Below are 15,503 nucleotides of genomic sequence, written 5' to 3' on the forward strand. Positions count from 1 at the left end.
CGTTCCTTGAGCTCTAACACATTAACAGTAGGTTGTGTTATAAGAGAGGGACCATGAGCTCAGAGAATGTGAACCTTTGTAACGAGTGTGTCTGCCTGTCCTTTGCTCTGGAGAGAGACATTATCTTTATTATACTGGACAGTAAGTATGCATGCCCTTTGCTCTAGAGGCAGACATTATCACTATCTTTAAAGGCTGTTCACTATACAAATATCTTTGAAAATCTAGTCTGGAAGAAAGGGCAGTGAGTGTCTTGCTCATAAGACGTACAGAAATACTAGAGACCCATGGAGAGTTGTCTCCCAGTGGTCATTGATAAACTATTCTATGATACCTCTTCGAGTGCACAGAATGAATGTGTTTGTCTTATACCACTTTCAACTATTTCTAAAAGAATGTCAAAGAACCTAGAGGCCAGTACAAATGTATAAAGGCAAGGGAATATTCCTCAGTGTAAAGGAACAAGGTTACACTATTACCAGTGAGAATGGGGGCTCTCTGTCCTATTGAAGACAACAGGCACTTTATTGTGGCTGTTTGTAAGGAAAATGCCTGCAGATCGCATCTATCAAGAGGGCTCATCTTTGTAGGCATTCATTAAATTAGTTAACACGGCCTATAATTCCCTTCTCTTTCCAAAGGGGGAAAATCTTACGACCGTTCTGAAGTCTTTAACTCTAGAATAACAATTCAAATATTCTATTCTGAGAGAGTTTATTCTTCTTGGAATGTTGATAGATATGACCAAGGAAATAGTTCCATGGTAAATGAAGTTAGAGACATGCTAGGTTCAGCAAAGTCAACAAGTATTTTTAATGCAGGACTTCTCAGAGCCCTAAGCATGTTAATATGCATTGTGAATCTCCAAGAGGAATATAGTGTTGCCCAAACGGCTTTGACCACGGACGCCTATTTCTCAGGGTACTCAAAGGTTCTACAGAATGCTACTTGGAAATGTCTCAGTAGAGGAATGGCTCTGTCTCACTGGTAATGGATGGTGGAAGACAGAGGTGCTTTGAGAAGATGTTGCCTGATTGGTCTGCCCTGCTCTAGACATATTTCCCATAGATAGCAGCACCGGATGCCTTCTTGGATTTTTGGTTACATATTGGTGATTATATCCATTACTGACTGAAATCTAGGGAGGATAAATATGTACCATTTTAAGATCAATGTGAAAAGTTCTAGCACTGAATAAATCCTAAAAAATCACCTATTCCAACCCCTTCACTTCAGATCAAGAGAGCAAAGATCCAAAGATATTAAGAGGCTTGTCCTAAGTCACAAAGTTAGTCGATGACAGAACCACACCTGGACTCCCGGTCTCTTAATCTCGGTTTATGCTCTTTTCACTACTAGCAATAAACGTGATCATAAATGATCATTATCATTGATACTGAGAAAGCTAACCAGGCTTTCTTGTTGATTCTTTCCCAGAGAGGTAAACAACATGAGTAAATTCAGGAAATTAATAAATGAACTGAAAAAAGGCTCAAGAAAAATGTATCTTGTGTCAGTATGGGTGGAAGCTTTAAGAAGAGAGCATCCAGGCACGCTTGTAGCATCTTCTAAGTAAACAAAGCACAGTCCATGATACTTTTCCAAAGAGAGAGTCATGTTTATGTAAGTAACAAGAGCATCTTCAATTTCACTACCCTGATAAGGTGTCTTGAGCCATGGATCTTCATGCCTCAGAGAGCGAGAGAGAGAAAGAGAGGCTTTTTAGTCAAAGGAAAGAAGCAATTCCTTAGGCCTGAAATTAGGTGCTTTGTCAGGGCTGATGTCACTGAAATTTGAAGCAAATTGATGTTAAAATGTGATCTGAGATGTTCTAAGGTACATTCTACATGCATAATATGATACGGTATTGAGAAAAGGCTGAAAATGTTGAGTCCTGGGAAAAAAATGAGTTACCTTCCATAAGAGGTAAATCCTAATGTATTTTGTTTAATAACTAAGGAAGTTCTAACCCCCTTAAGAGTGTTTCATTATCTTTAGAATAATTTACTTCATGGACAGAGCCAGTCATTTGTAGATTTAATTAATGAGTTAATACATATAAGGTTCTTAGATCAGTGGCTGTACATGATTAATAAATATAAGCAAGCAAATATTATTTAGTAATGCAGTTAGAGCGGTGATATTTGGGTTCAAAAAAGTCACTGCTGAGAATGTCAAACTCATTTTTTACTTTAAATTTATACTACATATCTATCATGTGAAAGTTATTCATCATCGGCTCACATAAACAATAATTCGAAGAATGAGGCTCTCTGCCTCGTATCTTTCACGTTGCCTAAACTCAGAACCACAGACACTTCATGATCTTTCATTAAGTTTGCTTTCAGTCATAAAATGCTTTCCAATTAAAGAGTAAGCTGTGAAATCACCCCAGGAAGGCACATTTAGGATATGAATACATGATTGAGAAAAGTACAAATGAATGCAATTTCAAAAACTACTGAAAAACTACATTGTTAACCTTACTGAATATACTTGATGGATTCAATTTAAAAATAAATATTCCTTTTCCATGGATTGAGTCGTGGTTAAGCCTGAGAACTCTGAAATTAGACTCACCTGGGTCCAAATCCTAACTCTTCCACTCATTGGTCATGTGACCTTCGGCTAGTTACTTGATTACAAAGTGCCTCAGTTTTCCCCTCTCAATAGCAGAAAATAACACTGCCTACTAGTGGATGATGACAGCGACTAAATGAGACAATACATATAAAGCTAGTACTTAGCACATACCAGGTACCTAGTAAGTGCTTATTCATTATTATTATTTCCAAAGAATATCCCACAAGTTAGTGGTACCAACCACTTCCAACGCGTGTGCATGTGTTATACAGGGCTGATTTTAGAAGAATTTGACCCAAAGTTTTCTAGAATCCTATTTTTAAGTCCTCAATGACACCACCCTCTCCTCTGGCACAAATTCTTCTGCCTTTTTAGGGTCAAGACCACATTTGACCACATTACCTCTTCGGCAACTTCCTGCTCACATGACTTTTTCTAGGGAAGGTTTCCCTAGCATTTTTATTGGCATAGAGTCAAGGATTTCAAAACTGTTGCTAAAGGTGGGTTTTATCTTGCAGCTATTAATTCAGAAAGTGGTAATGGTTGCAACAATGTTAACAGCTGAAACTTAAAACAACCATGTTTCCTGTTAGCTCAGGATCTTTCCCACAAAGCTCAGAAAAGGTCTGGGGAGCAGATGTGCACAGAGTGGGTAGAGAAGGCTGAGTAAAATCCTGCTGGTGGTTTTGGTTTAGAATTTAGATTTTACTTTCACTATTACTGGGCAGGATCGACTGACATCACAAAACAAAACAAGCATAGCAGGTTGGTCTTAAAGAATAAGCCCAGCATTGAAAAATCAAGGTTTAAGCAGATACATGTTCATAATACATAATTTTAGCATAAACTACGAGCAAAAGGGTTCAGGTTTTAGAGCCTGCAGTTTAATACAAATTATAGTGAAAGTCAGAACCAGTACAAGAAATTAAAACATTTTAAAACTTGTTCTTTCAAAATTTAACGCCAGGCTCTCTGCTAGGTGTTGATGTAGAGATGAATATACAGTAGAGAAGCAAAACATAAAGAAATAAATTGCAGGACACCAGTTAAGTTCTGAAACAGAGGTTCAAAAATAAGTGCTGTGGGAGCACAAGGAAGAGAGAATTACACTTGGCTGGAGCCTGCAGAGCTCCACAGAGAAGGCGGCTTTTGAAATGTGCCTTTAAGGAATGACACAGTCCAGCCTGCTTTTTCTTGTAGCTAACAAGACAATGTAATATAATCACCATTTCCATACAATCCACCAGAGCGATCGCAGATATTCTAAGCCTCACTAGAACCTTAAAAAGAAGGTATTGCTATTCTAAGAGACAGATGGGGAATCTGGGGTTCAAAGATTATGAAGCTCAGGGTCACATAGCTGGTTAGTGGTGGACACAGGATTTGAGCCCAGATCTACATCATTCCAAATTTCTTATCATGGTCATGCATTGCTCAGAAAGGTCTACTTCTGCTATTTGTCAACCAGTACATAGTTAACTTCTGTGTGGAGCTGAAGTATGGAAACTCACTCTGGAAGCCCATTTGGAATGTCAAATTTTGGCCTAAAGAATTGGGTATTCAGTGAAAGATCAAGATGGTGGCTCTGGCCCACAGTTCCCTCTCCTTTCTCTGAACTCCAACCACATTTAGTTAAAAATGGTTTATTTTGACTTATATGCATGCCAGATTCCCTCTCATGCTCTGTGAACACCTTGAAGTCAGGGAATAAGACTTACACTTCTTTGAGACCCTCAGGGTTCAGCCTTCACAAAAGTTGGCTGATTGCTGATTCATCTAGTGTTTTACAGAAGGCTTGATAAGTGTGTGTGTTGATACCCAGTAGGTTGACTGAAGTGAGGTGACTAGACTTACAGCGTACATTCTGTAAAATAAGGACACCTAAGCAGTACAACATAGCGGCTTTCAGACTAGCGCCTCTCAGACTTCAGTGTGCACAGGAATCACCTGACTACATGCAGAACTGTCCAGTTCACCCCACGAGAAAGCAGGCACAGAGTAGACAAAAGTATCACAATTAAGCAACTGTCGGGGATGGGGTGGGGGAACTCAACTTGCAGGGATTCAAATCCATCTCCAAACCGCCTTTCTGTTTCTGGTCCTTTTGTTCTCAGGGCAATGAACTGTAGTAAATACAACAGCTACCATTTATTGAGTACTTATAAAGTGCTAGGCCCTGTTCTTGGTGATTTAAGCATGTTATTTAATTCTCACAGCACCCTATAGTACTAATATTGTTGATGGAAAAAAAAATGTAGCACTAATTTCCTTACATTTACACAAGAAGAGTAGGGATTTCCTCCTGGTTCACCTGTGTCCAAAGTCTAGAATTGTGGTTCCTTGACACTGGGTAGTGTGGGAGCATTTCAGGGATGACTAAGCTTAAGTTTAGGGTGCCAGTGGCACAAGGAAGATAGAGGTGCACTCAGAAAGCCCTTGGAGAATAAAGCCCTCCACAGGCCATTTGTGCCCTTAGTACTCACCTCACTGAGCATTTAAATCCCGGCAAGGCATTGAAGAGCTGGAACTACCTCAGCTAGTACCTGGTGGCCTGCAAGGTACTCAGTACTTTTTAGCAAACTGCTAGTCAGTCTCTGTCTTTTCCCCAGGAAACTTCCAGGAATTTTTCTGCCTGCTACCTAGGAGGACGGCTCCACTCTAGAATTTTGTGTTGATCTAGGTTAATTAAGGCTAGTATTCGGGTCATCTCCTAAGGCCTAAGAGGGTTTCAGGTTGTCTTCTGGGAAAGACACCCAACAACAGTACTGGAATTGGAAAAAATGTAGGAGTTTGCCAGAGGAACATGGAGAAATCAGTAAAAAGCCTAAAAGAACAACTTTTGGACACATTTTAATTTTGGCTTGGGGTAAAAGGAGGTGCCTGCTTTCTTAAGAACCAACCAACCAACTGTGTAAAAACCAACCAACTAGTGAAAGAGGACTAGTTGTCTATGAATTCCTCTTTTGGCATACACCTGTCTTTTCCTGAATGCCAGGACAAAGCAATAGTTTAATTGTTGGTGCTCTTAGGAAAGCTCGTATTGGTAAGGCATCCCAGAAGACCCTATATTACTTAGTAATCTTTTCTGGACATTTTTCCACTGGGCAGATTTTCCATACAGATAAACTGTCAGCTTTCAAGAAGGCAGAGTTCGCTTTTCATCCTGAAATTGGGTAGGGAAAGATGGAGAAAAAAATTGTTCAGATCAATTTAGAAGAAAAAAAAAGGGAAAACCTCTCCCCCATACTCTTTAGACAACAGGTGGTTTTGACGTGCCTGGTCAACTCCTTCATGCACAGCACGAAACCGTAGGCGGAGCGTTCAATTTCAGCGTCCCTGGAACCTGCGGCTGAGAGAGCCAGGCGCCCTGTTGTTAAGGTCCGGGAACTTGGGGGCTCCTGCTGGACAGGAAGCTTAGGTGTCAAGCGACCGGCTCATGGGCTTTAAGGTCCAGAAAAACTGGTTTTTGCCTTTGTCCTCTGTCTCCTTCGGTGCGTCCCACCACCCCTTCCCACCGTTCTGTTCTTCTGTGCGGGGAGGATGATAATGAAGAGGGATTATCTCTATCCTGACCCAAGTCCTTCCGAGGAGCTCCCAGAAGGGCTATTTTTAGGGGTAGCTGCTCCCCTCTAACTTACCCAGGGGAGGAGCTGCGGTTGTGGAGCGAGCGCCGAGCGCAGGGAAGCCTCGGGTTTTCCGCGGATTGTTAGGGATGGCGGAAGGTATTAGCCCCAGCCGATTCCCCCGGCACTGGCCGCCAGGTGGGCGTCATAGAGACCGCAGTGGCCCCGCCGGGAAACGGCGGGAGATTTTCTTCCGTGTTCTGAAGGAAGTCCCCTTGGCGGCCGGCCCGGGCTTGGGGTGGTCTCCGCGGGGGAGGAAGTTCCCGGGCGCGGTGGCCTGCGTCACAGGAGGCTGGGACGGCGGAGCCGACCGGTGGGCGGCGCGGCGACCCGGGGCCGGGCGCTGGGGGGCGCTGGCTGCCGCTGGCCCGGCTGCTTGCAGGGCGGCGCTGGAGGCGGCTCCATCCGCGGCCGGGGAGGCGGAGGGGCGGAGGGCTGCGAGGCTGGGGCGTTAGCTGCGTCCCGGCTCGGAGCCCGCGAAGAGGACTAGGAGGAAGGCGCCTCAGTGGCCGCAGCCGCAGTGCTCTGAGCGCGACGAGCCATGAGCAGCGGCCCCGCGAGCGACCCCGCTGTCGCTGGCCGCCGCTGAGCCCGGCCGGGGGACGGCTCGCCGCTCCCCAGCACCCTTTGCAGACGGCACCCTCTCGCCTAGAGGTAAGGGCGGGGACCGCCGAGGGATGGGATGGAGAGGGACGGCCCGCCGAGGACCGGCGGCTCAGTCCGCTAGGTGCGCTGGGGCCACGACTCGCCCCGCCTCGCTCGCGTCCCTGCCTTTCCCCGGCTCTCGGGAGGGCAGACTGTAGTCTCCTGCCCAGCGTGTGGTCCCTGGAGCCATACGCTGCTGGGGCTCGTGGACCCGCCAACCCCTTCCCCACCCTTCCCCACGCCAGCCCCAGCGTCGGGCGAGAGACCCCATCCTGGCGCCAAGCGCAGCGCGGCAGGTTCTGCGGACCTGGGGGGATGGGGCCGGGGGACCAGGAGAAAACGGGGCCACGCTGGGAGCGATCGTCGTTCTACCTTAAAAACTCCTGAGACCCCAGGGCCTGCCCCTTCTGGTCTGCTCTTCCCTTGCCGCCCCCGAACCCTGAAGTTAGCACTTTCGGAGAGAGAGAGGAATTAGAAGGTCTCCGAAGGGAACGAGAGCGTGATGTCTGCTCCCCAGCAGGACCCTAGGGGAGAGAGGGTTTCGCCGGATCGCGCGGGCCCCAGAAGCCAGGTGTCTAGGCCGGCGGTCGAGGCCAGGACCGCTGCCTTCGACCCAAACCCAGGCTCGCCGGTCTTGCCCTTTCCAGCTGGTTCTCAACGACGAGATGGTGAGGGATGGAGTTAGCAACTCAGCAACCTTAGGATGTGCTCTGTAGACCGTAATTCCTTCTCTCCCTCCGCCAGTTCTTCCCTCCCCCACCCACGCCTGCCGGGGTACATCAGATTCCAGTCCCTTCAAAACCTCGCTCTGTACCTAGCTTTGAATGCCACGGACACCTAGCCCACATCGCAGGACGGATATTTCAGAGGGTTAGGGCCAAACTTCACTTTCGAATTCTTTTTAAGCATTTTAAACTCCCAGCAAACCAGTTAGGAAACACTTTCAAGTCCCCATCCACCTTAAAGTAAAAAGTAAGACCCGATCAACCTGTGTGGGAGTGCCGGTGTTGGGCAGAGGGAGACTTGAATGACTATTTCATGCAGCCTTATGGGGGAGGAATAGGTAAAGGAAATGGCAGCCCTATTTTAGTCACACGCTTCTTACAAGCCATCGATAGTGTAAGAAATGGAGCCTTAACCAACGGTCACATTTCCGGACAGGTATGTAGTGGTTTCCTAAGGCATACCTGAGGTTTCTTCATGGACAAGTCATTAAAATGCCATCCAGATGAGAGATGAGGACAAGTGGTCTTAACTCTCTCGGCACAATACTGCAGAATCGTCAGAGCCAATCAGCTTTATGTGTTTTTCTCTCTATTTTTTAATGATTTATGTAAGCCCCAAAGGTAAGCCGAACTTCCCCAAATTTGCTCAGATTCATAAACCATGTGTTGGGTGTGTGGACATAGATAACAGATTAGATGTATACAACTCTTATCTGTGATATTTGCATTTCTTGTGACTTGCTTAAATAGGGAAGACCCTGGATGTGACCCTGATTTGCTTTACTTTCGAGTGATTATACACTCTTTAGGTCAGTGTGTTTGTTTGCTTTTGAGGTAGAGGTGGGAAGCAGCTTTGCAAGGATGGATGTTTTTCATGGTTCACATAATAGACTGACCACAGATAAGGCCCACTAACCCAACAACCATATCAGAGGTAGCAACCATGTTTAACAACTTCCTTATTAATAAAATTATCAAAGCCTTTGTTAATGGTACTAATCTCTTATTTCTCAGATTGATTAGGCACTTACCTAATGAAGTGTGTGTTTAGAAGGGAATGCTTTTAGTAAAAGTAAAAAGTATGAGGAACTGTAAGAGAAAAGAATGAATAGTTTTCCACTTATAGGAAGTTTATCTTTTAAAAAACTACAAAGTTAGCAATATTTTTAACTTCTAAGGTATCTAATTTTTACCAAATTTTTAATGATTCTTAAAAGTCTGTAGTATTTTTAAGTTGTAGTCACCAATGACTTTATAATAAAGCCCAAGTTTAAAAAGAAATAGAGTGGAAACACACACTTATTTTGCCAAGTGTTGTGTTAATAATTTAATATGGAGCACCACTATAATACGGTCTAGTTGCTGTAGGTGTCTGACACGTTATCTCAGAATCTGACAACAAACCCTTAAGGTAGATGGCCATTCACATTTCACAGAAGAAAAAGGCTCAGAGTTTGTGACTTACCCAAGACTCTACAGCTAAGTTAATGCTTGAACGAAGCCAAGCCTCTAGTATATTTTTTAAAAGTTTTATTGGGGTATAATTGATTTACAATGTTGTGTTAGTTTCAGGTGTACAGCAAAGTAAATCTGTTATACGAATACGTATATCCAAAGCCTCTAGTCTTAATGATTTACTTTTTTATCCAAAGCTGCCTCTTTTTCTTTTTCCTACATAAATTTTTGTTAACTTAGCGTAATGACTGTATGAGGAAATGGAGATCAAGGAAGTTTAAGTCACCTGTCCAGGGTTTTCCATGTAACTTGTATACAGCAGAATTCGAATTTGGAATCAGGGCCATCTGTTTCCCAAATCCCTGTTCTTGCCACTGATTTCTATTAAATGACTGATGTAGAGCTTAACCTAATGAACATTTCACTCCTGCTCATCAGCTCTTCTCATCCACATGATAATGATGGCCTCGTGGGCTGCAACACACTCCCAAAGACTTTATACTCAGTCCCTGGAGTGCTGGCTATATCTCTAGCCCCAGAACACTCATGAAAGCATATTGCAACCAATATGTGAGGTGACATCACTATGCACCTCGAATTCACTTAATTTCTCTTAAAATGTAAATCGTTCTAGACTGGCATAGGGTAAAGGGCATGGCCTCAAGATAGGAAAAGCTGATACAAATTCTGGCGCTATTGCCCAATACAAGCGCCAACGAACTCACATTATTGAGCTTCTCTGAGCCCCAGATTCTTTGTGTGTGATGGGGTTATTAATAAAGCCTACCTAGCTGGGTCACTGTGTAGATTAAATGTAACAATGCATGTGAAGGACAGCTCCTGTCCACCAAGTAGATGCTTAATAAATAGTAGGGGTTACTGTATTCTAGCACGGATCGAAATTTCTGCTTTATTTTACATTTGTGTATTTTACGTGCCTATAGCGATTAGTCCATGTTGTCAGTGATTCACTCTTTGGTATAAAGACCTTATCTGGTTTTTAGCATCTTTAACTTTTGTATCATATCCTTTTTTTGTAATCTTGACTTATAAACATTTATTCACCTTATGTAGTTTTTCCTTTGCTCACTCTGCACATTTTTTAGAACATTACTAGCCATATTTCAATGGGATGGAATTTGTATTTTTTGGCAAATGCACTATCCTGTTTTCTGCCTCTCCTGTGTGGCCTTGAACATCTAGAACATTAATATACTCCCATTTGCTCCCAGCGCTGGCACAGAAGGGCAAGAGGGTAATCTCAGAGCTTTCCTTAAAGTAGATAGTTTGGCAGGTATATTGAAAATTTCCCAAACATATTAAAAGATAGAGAATAACTGAACTCATTTCCAATATCAGGCATGAAACAAAAAATAACTTGGGCTCTTTACTTAGAACTGTAACACACTGTCACAAGTTCTGGGAGTGAATTTAGGATCCCTTTCTAGTGTTGGATGGGTGTCCTTTTAAAATATTCTATAGTCTGTGAGTGGCAGTTGGTAGAGACATGGTAATATTTAGAAAATGAACAGAGTTAAGAAAAGAAAAGAGGAAATCGGCGAAATTCAAAAAACAATTTTAAGAAAAATGCTGTAAAGCTTAGAGAAACAACTGAAAGTGTTCCAGATGGCTGAAGTATTTGGGGTCAAAGGCATCCAGGAGAACTATATGTTCTTTAAAGAACCCTTCTAAGAACTCAGAAGAACCCAAGCTCTGCCCATACTGGAGAGGGGTTGGTTGGAAGAGCAAGGACGAAAATTAGTTTGGCTAAACCCAAACACTGCCCGAGAGCTGGAAGCACAAGAGCGAATAAGGAAGCTCTTAGGGAAGCATTTCTCAATCTTTAGTTCATTACTACCCTCCCTCCAGAGTTCTTTTTTAGATACATTGTAATGCCACAGATACACTGGTATACCCATTTATGTACTGGGGCCTGTTGGCAGGCTACAAACCTGAAGATTCGTTTACCCTGCCCCACAGACCCAATTTTTGACAGGGACAGGATTGCCCCCCTGTTGAGAACACATGGTAGAGCATGATTCTAGATTATGTTTGAAAACCATAAAAGAGCCATATGGAACTAAAAGACATGAAGAACAGTATATACATATACATTTTTTTCCTTTAAAAAGAAGTATACTTTATTGGCTCTCAAGCTGAAATATGTTTGTAAAAATATGTCTTCCAATTGTCCCAGTTTCATCTTGGCAAAATTATTAAATTCATTAAGTTATCTTCCAAAGCCACCTCTACCTGTGTTGTTTTGTTTCTGGGTGGGAAGCCCTCCCCAAACTTTAAATACTCAGCATCTTTTATTTACTTACTTCTATTATGCCGGGAAGGCTCTGATACTAAACATTCATTCTTGTGACTGGTCAATTACACATGAGTATAAATTAGTTTGTATTTATTAGAGCATTTGCATTTTACAGTAGTTATTTATTATTATGAAATACTATGTTCTCTATCTAAGAGATTTTAACTCATAACAAGTAGATATTTGGGGGTAGGGGTGGGGCTTCTGAAGTCACTCAGCTTTTTCATGTTCGGTTCCTTGCTTTGGTTCCCTGGGGAGCATGAGCTTGGGCTTTTGATGTGGAACCTCAGAACTGTTAGGGTTAGAGGAGCTTGGCTTCTTTCAACATTTGGAGGCTCTCAGCCTTTGCATGCGCCTTCCCCGACAACAGCTCATCCTCTTCTTCAGCTTTTATTTTAACCATATTGTTCTTTTCCCTCTCCTTTCCCCTCAAACCTCCAGAAACATCCTTGTTTTTCAGCATCTTTTCTCTGTTTGATTTTTGGAGCTGCACTGAAAGTCCCACGGGGGCAGAGGCCATATAGGCCATTTCTGTCTCGCTCACTTCTGTATCCACAGCACCTGTACAGTGCCTGGGACAGAGCTGCTCAAGAAACAGTTGTGGAATAAATATTTAACGGTACATTTTACAGTAAAGTTTCTAACATCTTAGAGTGTATCCATTTCCCTTTCTATTATTTTAAATTCTAGAAATGAAATTTGAGAGTGTAATTAGAAGTTATTCTTCTCAATAGGGTCATGAAATATGTATACAGAAATATTTCTATATGTAATTGGAAATTTGGAGTACTATATAAAATATGAAGTCAGAACATCAAAACCAATCCTAGATAAAAGTCACTAAATAAGCTAAATAGACGAAAGCTTTTGGGTCCTGTGTTCTCCCTGTATGTATGAAGAACTTGTCAAATCAATAAAAATTACTAACTATTCTTCCTCAAATACCTTAGAGATTTATGAAAATTAGAAACAGGTTCAAATATCTTTTTTTTTTAATGGGAAAGATATAACCTATAAATCCAACTCCTGGAAAAATACAATAGGGGATTTTTTAGCTAATAACACCTTGATTTTTAAAAATAACTATGAGGATAGCTTCGCTAGGAAAAACCAGCAAGCTAATTTGTATTATCGCCCTTGAAATTAGCAAGGTCCAGGATAATGTTCTTAAAGTCAGCAAAGTTAGGAAATACTGTACAGAAATTAGCAAGGTCCAGGATAATGTTCTTAAAGTCAGCAAAGTTAGGAAATACTGTACAGCATACAAAAAACCTTTCTAGTTAATGCACAGCTATGTGGATCCCTGTAACCAGAAAATGGTTAAAGTTGAGGAGGTAGCAGCTGGAGGTGTGTCTAGGGTTTGGATGTGTGTTGAGTGTTTAAGCATTTTATCTAAGGATCTGGATAACATAACGTGTTATATTTCTGTGAGTGGCTCCACAGTGGTCAGAGAAGTACAGTGTTGAAGGAAAGACTGGAAATGAGCTTGGCAAAATGAAATAAAAATGAAAGGAAACAGTCAAAACTGAGCAGTGAAATTCATTTAAGGAAAGTATAGAATTGTAACTTGAAGAAAACGAAATAAACCAACCATACAAATATACTAGATTTTTGTTTGTTTTGTTATGTTCATTTTTGTATCACCAGTCTTTAGAACAGTGTATGTTAGCAAAGGACCAGTAAATATTTGTTGAATGACTACATGAATGAAATGCAAGATGGAGAAAGACCAGCTACATGCCATTAGGGCAAAAGTAAAATTGATCCTAAAGAGATGGTGATAGATAACTGTACGACTGAATAGACTGTTAGAAAACACTTTTTGGACAAATCATTTATGAGTATGTGTTAAAGTTTTACTTTAGTCTTACATATAAGAGAAAAGATTTCTGGTAGGTCAGTTTTAAAATTCATCCTGACTAGGGACATTTTATAAGCATATGGCTGGTTAGGTATCATTGTTAGGTTAGATTAAAAAAATGTGGGTTCAAGGTCATTAGACTCTTGCCTAACAGTTGACAGTTAACTGATTACCTCTTTAGCTGGTTTCCAAGGACAACTCTTATCCCCATTCAAGAACATGCAGGAGGCTAGCCGGTGCAATAAGGATGAAAAAAACTAAAGACATAAAGAGTGGAAAGGAAGAAGTAAAAGTATCTCTCCTTACAGACTTTGTGTTTGAAATCAGGATTCCACATCCCAAGGAATCTACAAAGCAACAAATATAGATAGATGCCACACTAATCTCTAACTGACATGTGGGTATTTAAAATTTACAAACAAAATCTTTGAAGTAAATCTGTTGACGGTGACTGTTTCAGTCAGCCCTTGTATCTGAACTTGAAGATGATTTTACTTATGCTGAAAGGGTATCTGATAACATAATCACATCACTAACATTTTATCTAACTTTTTTTTACTTGACAGCTTTCCCCTAATGTACTTCAATAAGCAGAACAGCCTACTGTTGACTAATTAAGGAATTTAAGGAGCAAATCAATTACAACAAATTATTTCCAGCATCTTTTTTACTTATGAGTGCCACATCCTGGATTATAGGAGAGGGAGCACACCTTTGGTGCTCCCTAGAGGCTGTCTAGTGTGTCTCAAACATGTTTTGAATATTAAAAAACTGCTCCTTTTTCTATTGCTCCAAATTTGAAACAATCTCAAAGCAACATTTTAAAATGTTACCAGATAAGAATGTAGATGCCCAATGATAAAAGAAGGCCATTATTGATGGCTGGCTTATTAACTACAACTAAGAAAGTGTTTAAGAAATCTCAGAATTTTAATTTCTCTAGAGGCCAGGAATCTCTTTATTATTCTGCTTGTTTGTTTTCAGTTATTTATAATTTTGAATTATCAAAAATCAGCACAAAAGCAGGAAAGCTAATTGCCCCTTCTGAAAGAACACATTTGGTTTGGGTGAGTGAAAAAATATCTTTTAGCAACTAGGTAGACTATATGGTAAGTAAATAATTTTACAGCTTCATATTGAGAAAATTTTTTTTCCTCAGTTACCAGTTACCTATTCTATTAAGCTAATTAAAAATAATTTTATCTCAATATGTGTTATTTATCATATAAATCACATAAACTAAAAACATGGTGGATGACAGTATTTAATGTGTTATGCTTTGGTTTTTAAGATAAAATTAATTTTATAAAGCATGTTATATAAGACAATTATTATCATATTATTATTTAAATGTTATGAAGAACAAATTATATTTATGTATAGATATGATACATAGGTTAAAACCATCATATGATAGTATTTGCCAAAGGTTATTCATTATCTAATTATAATATTAGTCCCAGGTCTTAATATTAATTATGTTTAATTACAATTTACATTGCCACTTAAAAATGATATAATCACAGTTCATATTAAAAATGTATCAGGGAAATATGACATTCCATAGTTTCATATTACTGCAGGAGTACAACAAACATTAAATAAATTGGCACTAGTTATAATTCAGTGTTGTTGAACATATCTACAAAGACCTAAATCTTTAGTGTAAATAATGATCTAGGGAGCAGTCTCTTAAAGCTATCTGAGATGCTGTGTCCTCAGTTTTATCTGCCAAATAAAACATAATTCAACGACAACAACAACAAAATGATCTGACCTATGAGACAAATATCAAGAAGTTAGTAACTTCCAATTAAATAGGCATCCTATCAGAGGACAGATCAGTCATGCATGAACTAAAATACATTTTAACAGCTTTACTGAGGTATAACCTACCTTCTATAAAATTTATTTGTTTAAAGTATACAATTCAGTGGTTTTTAGAATAATTACAGAATTGTACAACCATTACCGTAATCTATCTTAGAACATTCTCATGACCCTCCAAAAAAGCCTGTACGCATTAGCTCTTACTCCCCACCATACCCCCACTTCTTCTCCCAAGCTCTAGGCAGCCCCTAATCTATCCTCTGTCTCTGTGGATTTACCTATTCTGGACATTTCATGTAGATGGTATCACATAATATGTAGTCTCTTGTGACTGGCTTCTTTTACTTAGCATATATTTAAGATTCATCCGAGTTGTAGCATGTATCATTACACCATTACTTTGAGTTGCCAAATAATATTCCATTATATGGGTATACCGTATCTTCTTTTTCCATTCATCAATT

The 15,503-nt window shown here is 40.7% G+C and overlaps 1 protein-coding gene across 1 annotated transcript in view; it reads left to right on the forward strand.

Annotated features, from left to right (window-relative positions):
- The first annotated feature begins 6,670 nt into the window (after positions 1–6,670).
- Positions 6,671–15,503, forward strand: part of LRRC8C (leucine rich repeat containing 8 VRAC subunit C) — an 87,387-nt gene continuing 78,554 nt past the window's right edge. Inside the window, exon 1 of the mRNA XM_065880217.1 lies at positions 6,671–6,860. The gene's annotated coding sequence lies outside the window, so the exon portion shown is untranslated. The remainder of the gene's footprint in view (positions 6,861–15,503) is intronic.

Source organism: Phocoena phocoena, chromosome 1 (genome assembly GCF_963924675.1).
Source record: "Phocoena phocoena chromosome 1, mPhoPho1.1, whole genome shotgun sequence".
NCBI lineage: Eukaryota > Metazoa > Chordata > Mammalia > Artiodactyla > Phocoenidae > Phocoena > Phocoena phocoena.